At 43.6% G+C, this 7402-nt stretch overlaps 1 long non-coding RNA gene across 1 annotated transcript; it reads right to left on the reverse strand.

The window, feature by feature from the left end:
• Positions 1-1329: 1329 nt before the first annotated feature.
• Positions 1330-4513, reverse strand: LOC310699629. The gene is made up of 3 exons (XR_014522172.1): positions 4469-4513; positions 3239-3342; positions 1330-1415 (listed from the first exon to the last, which is right to left on the reverse strand). It is a non-coding gene; the product is annotated as an uncharacterized lncRNA (long non-coding RNA).
• Positions 4514-7402: the final 2889 nt, after the last annotated feature.

Consider the following 7402-nt stretch of genomic DNA (forward strand, 5'->3'; position numbering starts at 1 on the left):
GTTTTGCTGGCTGCTACCCAGTCAAGCATTAGCTGCTTTCACAGGACAAATGCATGGGCACCGAATGAGTGGACAGAGGAGCAGGAATATATCCACTTTCTCTGCCCTCTGCATCTAGTGAACTGTGAACATCTTGCAGGAATATACAAGTATGAACATAACCCACAGAGAATAAGCAGTGATCCTGCTTCTCCATGCATGTGTGAAAAGAACAATTGATACTTTGCTAGCAGAAATGCACACACTATGCTGTGCTTGTGCATTAATAGGAGGTTGAATTAGCGGTTCTTTGAGATCCCTTCCAACTCTCTTTCTTTAAATAGGTTAATTTTGTGAAGCTGAAATACATACTGCATTCCCATGGCATCTATGCCATCTATACTGCTCAATATTAATTATCTTACATCTCAACTTTCAAATACTATTTAACATTGACTACTACTGCATTATCACCACGAAATACAGCTAAACAGGATACAACCTATGGTATATTGTCTGGGGAGTTTTGGGTTGTTTGGAAGCTTAGCAGGTTCCATAGGAAGAACAACTGAGAGACTATTATTCGTCCACCAGTTCCCATTTTCCTTTGCTAAGTGATGTACCATTGCACACTAGATGTTAGTACTGCATTGCATGCCAACAGTCAAACTAAGCCAAAATATTAACTGTCAGATATCAGATTCTGAACCTGCATATCTGTGGGTGTCAAACGCAAACATCCGGAGAATATCCAGAAAGAATATCCAGTTCAAAATATCTTTGCCAAGTTGGCTTGAAAGTGAACTGGCTTCACATCCAGATACTGGACACTTACAGGCTGGAGCAATAAAATAAAAACAGTGGCAATTATGTTATTTGGTGGTTGTGAAACTTTACCTGTTGATTACTCCCCAGAACTCAGTTCATGAGAGCAAAGAACCACTTGTCAGTTAATTTATGAATGACAAAGAGAATGGACACTGTACTTTCTTCCCTTAAGTATGGTCCAGTCTCTTCCCTTAGACGAGGGGCAACCCTGCTGTAGCACTGTATTTAGATTTCCTACTTGGGAGCTTACATAGATCCTGAGTCACATGTCAACTTAGGCTCTCTGTTGCACACTTCATCATGGGTATGTGGCCTGGACTGGAGTCATTAGACACCAGTATCCTTGAAGCCTGGGGGGATTTGCTTGACTTTTTCCCTTGAGTCTACTGGGGCTCATCCACTGGCACTCAGACTGGAACCCATTCCAAAGGCCCCTCTAGAAGATTGTTCAAAAGCAGCTCTGAAGAGGCTGCTCCTGAGTTTTAGGAATCCCCAAGGTGGGCAAAGGGAATCCTTACCTCTGCTCAGTTATCAGTCCATGGAAGGTCAGTTCTTCATTCAGGAGGTCAGTGTCTGGCTCTGAGTCAGATTATGGCAGTTACCAACACCTGTGTGAAGCCCAAATTCAGTAGTCATGGTTCAATAGACAACACAGCTATTCCCCACTGTCTCCCCAGTTCCCCAACTAAATCAAATGGTTGATTTCTGGATCATTAAAAAAAATGAAAAATTCCAAAGTCCCACCCCTTATAGTGCATCTCTGTGTTTCTCCCACTGAGATCAGGGCTTCTTGTTCTCCAGGCCCCAGAACTCAAATATGTTTCGTAATTTGTGGAGCGAGGCCATTTCAAAACCATAATGAGGAGCTGCTGCTTGTAGTCCTCCGTCTCAGAACTGCAGGCCTGAATCCAAAGTCTTGAATGTAATGGGAATCTAATTGTGCCTTCCACTTGATTAGATTATGCTGCTGCATTTCCTAACTCATTTATGTTCAGTTTGCAATCCATCATGAACCCAGTGCCTCCACTGATATACTGCCAATTGCTAGCATGAGGGCCATTAATGTCTGAAATGTTGTTTTTGAGAGGCCGGTTGTGGGTAAATGCATCAGGGGTTGTTCACCAATTAGTGGGTTTTCAGGAACCAAGCTCTAAGCTGAGTGATGAAACACTAGCTTGTGCTAGAATGGATTTAGGAGCTGGGACATGGGCCTGTTTAAATCGCTCCTGTAACTACCATCATTCTAAGAACAGAATATCACTAGCTTTAAGGCCATAGTTTAAAGATAAGAGACAATGCTCTCATTCCTAATAAAGAGAATGACGGATTGCTACAATTCTAGTGATTTAATCTTATGGAAAAGACTGTTGCTAGGAGAGATGCTTCTTCATCCTAAACAAAATAGCTGTGTTCAGAGAGGGAACTCATACTTTTTCAAGGATAGGGCACTCTGTCTCCATTAATACCTGGCCAAGATGCCTCCTATAGAGCTACCAGAACTTTAAGCTCACCTGGCCAGCCTTTTATAGAGCTAGCCTTGAGAAGCAGATGCCAATGTGATTGCTGTCTACTCTCTGCTATACCAACAGGTCTACTCCACATTGTGCATGCAAGGCAGCCTCCTCACATCTACATTAATGTCTGGGGGGAACTTCATCTGCACACCAAAACCTCTACATGTATCACTTGCAATGCCCAATGAATCTAAACATTATGAGTTTGAACTAAAATAAGCAAGTTTGGGGCTCAAATTTGCTTGCTATTGTGCTTTTGATTTCATTAGGATCTGAAATACGTGGGCTAGTGAGAATCTCATCAATGTAATTATTTCTAAATTTTGAACCAATTAGAAATAAGTCTTGAAAGAACAAGTTAATTTGTCTGAAGTTGAATAAGCTTGGAGTCCTTATATCCAGCCATTTATGTATGTGTTAAAACATGACTAGCTTGCAATGAGAAAGAAATTGTTTCTTCTAGCAACATTGAAACTTATTGCCATTATCTTTCAAAGCTACACCAGCATTGGATAAAGTTCTGTTATCTCTGTAGCCGGGCAACTGACTCTGGCCTGCACATTGGCCATGTATAATCTTCTTGTATTTTTCCGGATTAAAGTGAGCATTCATGCCAGGTTGACTAAAGGGGTTAGCAAGCATGAAACGACCCAAAGTGCAGAGACCTAAGATTTGGGTGTAGACTGTTTAATCATGGCCCATTACACATTTAACCTCCATCTGAGTCACTGTAGTGGGATAACCAAAGTCTGGATTCTCTGGCAAATTAACTCTGACTCTTCAAGCCCACAGGTCTCAGATATACTTTCCGTAGATACTGGACTTTCAAGTGCTTGTATCAAAACTTCCATGCCTACGATGGAGCTGTTTGTGCCTCTGATTTATGAATACCTGGGTGACTCTCAGAAGAAACCTACCTTGGTGAGATGTATATATGTTGCAAAATGTGGAGAGAAAGCAATTCTGCTCACAGGCCTGGCTTCCCCGGAGAAAGACTTGTTTGCATTAGAGGGAGATTGCTCTGATCCACTGTGTGGAAAGAAAATACTGTAAACACGAGGCTGGGATATAATGTGCTGAAGCAGAAGGCTCAATGGCGGTGCTTGAGCACTATGCTCTTTGCGACTGGGTGGGTCTTGAGCCAATGGACTTGTGCTGTGATCAGAAATGAAAGCGTTCAGACTACTCCCCACCCACCGCCCAGGAAGGGGCCCATCATTATCTAAAAAAAGAAACCGGATATAAATATTCACCCTGCAGGGGGCTTGTGATGTCATCGCAGGGATACCTGAAATTCATGTTAGTGATTTTGTTTTACCTGTGAAAATATTCTTTGTAACTCCCCGTATTGTAGCGTTGAGGTCGAAGAGCAGACTAAATGTAAAAAGGCATTGAAAGTAAACAAGAGCCTCTTTTCTTCTACAGTATGAGGCTGACACATAGCCAAAACAGAAAGAAGTAAAGCAGAGGGGATCTAATGGATGCATAATGACATCGTGGTGCAGAGAAGGAGGATACCACATCAAATAATTATACATTCTGCCTTTATAGTATTTGAGTGACTGCAGTAAATGCTGTAGGACGGAGCACTTAGCGTAAATGCATAATATGGGTACCAGATTTCTCAGGGTAACACAGCCTGGAATGCTTGCAAATTCTATTTTGAAAAAGCAATTATCAGCTGTGGAGTTGTGAATAGTCACAGATGCCATTACCATTAGTAGCACAGCACCCCCTAGCAAAAAGCCAGAGAACTTGCTCTGCTAATGACTCAAAGGCAGACAACCATGTGCCACAAGGGCTTCCCAAAGTGTGAAATGGGGCTTCTAGGGTGGCTTGTTCTCCTTTTCTGAATTCTTCCAGACCTTTTTCACAGGCAGCTTAATTGGGCCTGGTGTCGTTGTATAATTCCCCCCTCCCTGTTTTAACCTCTTGTGTTTGTAGGTTTCTGGGGAGGCAGGAGTTTTGCAAATGGCTGCACGACTCCCAGTTTGTATGCGCCTGTCCTGGAAACATAATGCGTGCAACCTGCTCTCTCTGTTTTTTTAATCCGCCTGACTCGAAGATGAGAACATTGCGCCCCTGACTGAGTCTGGCTTCTGTCAGGTTAATTATATGTAAGAAAGGCTGAACAACTACTCATTGACACTCGTCCCAGGACAAAGATTAAGCATTCTGAGCACTGGGAAGGGTCTGTTGATTTCTGAAGTATGTTGAGATATCTTGGGGAAATCCCACATGTGCGTCTGTACGCAAAGCTCAGCATCGCTCATGGCAGCAGCTAATATTTCAAGAGAAGACATCAGCACTTTCCCTTCGCTTGCCCTGGAAACATAAAAAAGGGTGGGGGTGAAAGGGAGCAGCCCAATTTCAACAGCGTGGTAGCAGGAAGTCAACTCCCCCCCCCCCCCGTTAGTTCACCAAGGAAACGGGCGGCAAGGTTGCTCTTGAGTTTTAACGGCTTTTGCGGTTCCCCTCTCAATTTCCCAGCCCTTCTTTTTCATAACCTGAAAAGCATTAAAAAGGGGCTGTTTTCATTGGTCCTGGCCCCAGAAGAGTATAAAATGTGTCTGAGGCCCAAGTGGGGGAGAAATGTAAATGCAGGAAGCATGAAGCTGCCGAGATATATTCCTTCAGGACCAGCGGCATTTTTATCTGCTGATTCATTGCTTCCTTTTTTTGCATCTGGCTTCCTCTCCAGCCCTATACCTTAATTTCTTGACTAATTAATTTGCTATTTACAGCTCTGTTTGCTTGTGAAAACCGCCAGCCCACCTCCGTTTGCTCTATGTCTCAGAATTGCACTCTGTCGCCATTGATAGTACGGTGCGTCCTTTTCCCATTCTTATTTCTGTGTCAGATCTGGAACAGCCCACTCCCCAAGACTATTGCTGTTGCAAGTAATGTGTATAACACGCTCTGCATTTTACAGTTTTTTGGGTTTTTTTAGCTGTCCAAGGGTTGGGAAGGTATGTCTGTCTGCATGACTGGCCTCTGCAGAAGAAAGAAGGTCTCCCTTCAGATAGATTTTTATCTGAACTTGGTGCAGAGTTAAGCTCAGAAATGCTGTTCATGTGGTATTCTCCTCCAGTCCCATATAGCCTCAAATGTGTACCTGCTGATGTGTACTACCAAGCCCAGTGCTTTCTTTCTGGGGGGAATGCAGGGGTATGCATACCCCTAAACATTTTGTGAATCTATCAGGGGAAGAAACTAAAAATTGTTTTAAAAAAGTTTCTTCTCTAGCATAGTGAATTGTCAGTTCTGTTCCTTATCCCTGATGGCAGCCTCATTTCCTGTCACGGTGTATCCTGAATATCAAATGGAAGTGAGCATTTAATGTGTCAAGTTGGAGTTGGAATTTAGCACAGTGATTGGTCAGTTTCGTTGTTACCACCTCCGATGGTGGCTTCATTTCCTTCCCCGGTGTAATGCATGTTCTGTGTACTTTTGTCCATTTACTATATTTATTTTTCCTGATTTGAACTATAAAATGATGGTTTTCTTGAATCAAAATGAGAGTACCCCTAAACATTTTTTTTTGGGGGGGGAGCACTGACCAAGCCCATTTCAAAGTTTTAGTGTTGTTCTACAAAGCCCTGAGCACAAGACTCGTCATTGTTTTTAGGGCAGGGGAAGACTTGACTGCATGACACAGGAAACATGAAAGCATGCAAAGTCCACCCAAAATGAAAAACCTCCAAAATATTAAGCAGAATGCCAAGATCTGGAGATGTTGCATTGGTGGGTGGAGGAAAGGATGCTCAGCAGCAGCTCTGAAAGGCACTTTTGAGGGTGTGCTTTCTGCTGCTGTGCAGTGCAGCAAGGCAATCTGAAATATACTCAGAGTTGAGAGTGGATTTCATGCTCTTTATTCAGCTCATAGTGGTGAGGAGGAATGGAAGTTCCCCCAGAATGTCTGCTTTATATACATTATTTACACAATGGGCCCCATGTGATTGGCTAACTCCGGGATTCTCATGTAGGCCAATCAGGTTGCAGATTCACTTCCACCTGGAGATGGATTGGGTGGCTCCTGTGGACCAATCAGACTGCTGCATTCTGGGTCGTATTGTTCTAAGACCAATCAGACTGCTGCATTTTGGATCCTATTCAACTCAGTACATAACACAATCCATAGGAAATCTGCCAAGGGAAGGGCGAGAGCTGAACACATACATTGCAGGCCACAGTGGCATGAAACTATAGAGAGCCACTGCCAGTCAATGCAAATACAAAACTGAGCTACATGGGTCAATGATCTGCTTCTGCTGCATAAAGCGGCTTCTATGGAATCTCTTCCTCCAGACCCTGCTCTCACATAGCACAATATGGAGGCAATATCATTTCTGCAGGGACTTGTGTGGTCTTTCTATTTAATATATTGAACCAGTTGTCTGAGTGGGTGGGGGCTGGGCTGGCTTTCGGCTCCGTTGATGGGTGGGGAAAGACTCCTCAGATCTGGCATTGATCAGTCGGTGGGATGTTTGTTTAATTGTTAGGCTGTGTAAATAAAGACAGGATAACATTCCCCGTAGGGCGGAGGCCCGCAAGAAGGCCAGACAACACTTATACTATCCCCAATGGGATAAGGGTGGAGTAGAAGTTGAGATGAAATAAACTAAACAGAGGTTTCCAGATGGCCAGGGCTGTCCTGGACAGTGGAACCATGCTGCTTACAATCGCATTAGATTTAATGCATGAGCAAGTTTATCACAGTTGTCTGACTGTTATAATGTGCTCCTGTTGTGGAATTTAGGGTTTTTAGTTTAGGATTCCGGAGCCTGCAGTCCTGATCCAGCTTCACATAGTAACACATAACGACAATCGGGCTGAGATGCCAACACACAGGATAGCCCCATTGGCACTCAAACCAGTTCCATAGGGTTCAAATGAGAACCACAGGACAGGTGTGGATGTGCCTTGGAATGAAGATGTGTACCTGCAACATTCACAGAAGTGGCCCAGAATTCTCTCCTGCTGGATCAGGGTCATTGACATAAAGAATATAATGGCAATATTAGGTGAAAGTCCAGCACCTCTCTCCTTCCTAGAGGAAACAGGCACCCAAGGAGGCTGTG

The sequence above is a fragment of the Podarcis liolepis genome (assembly GCF_965112155.1).
Source record: "Podarcis liolepis genome assembly, chromosome: 2".
Classification (NCBI taxonomy): Eukaryota; Metazoa; Chordata; class Lepidosauria; order Squamata; family Lacertidae; genus Podarcis; species Podarcis liolepis.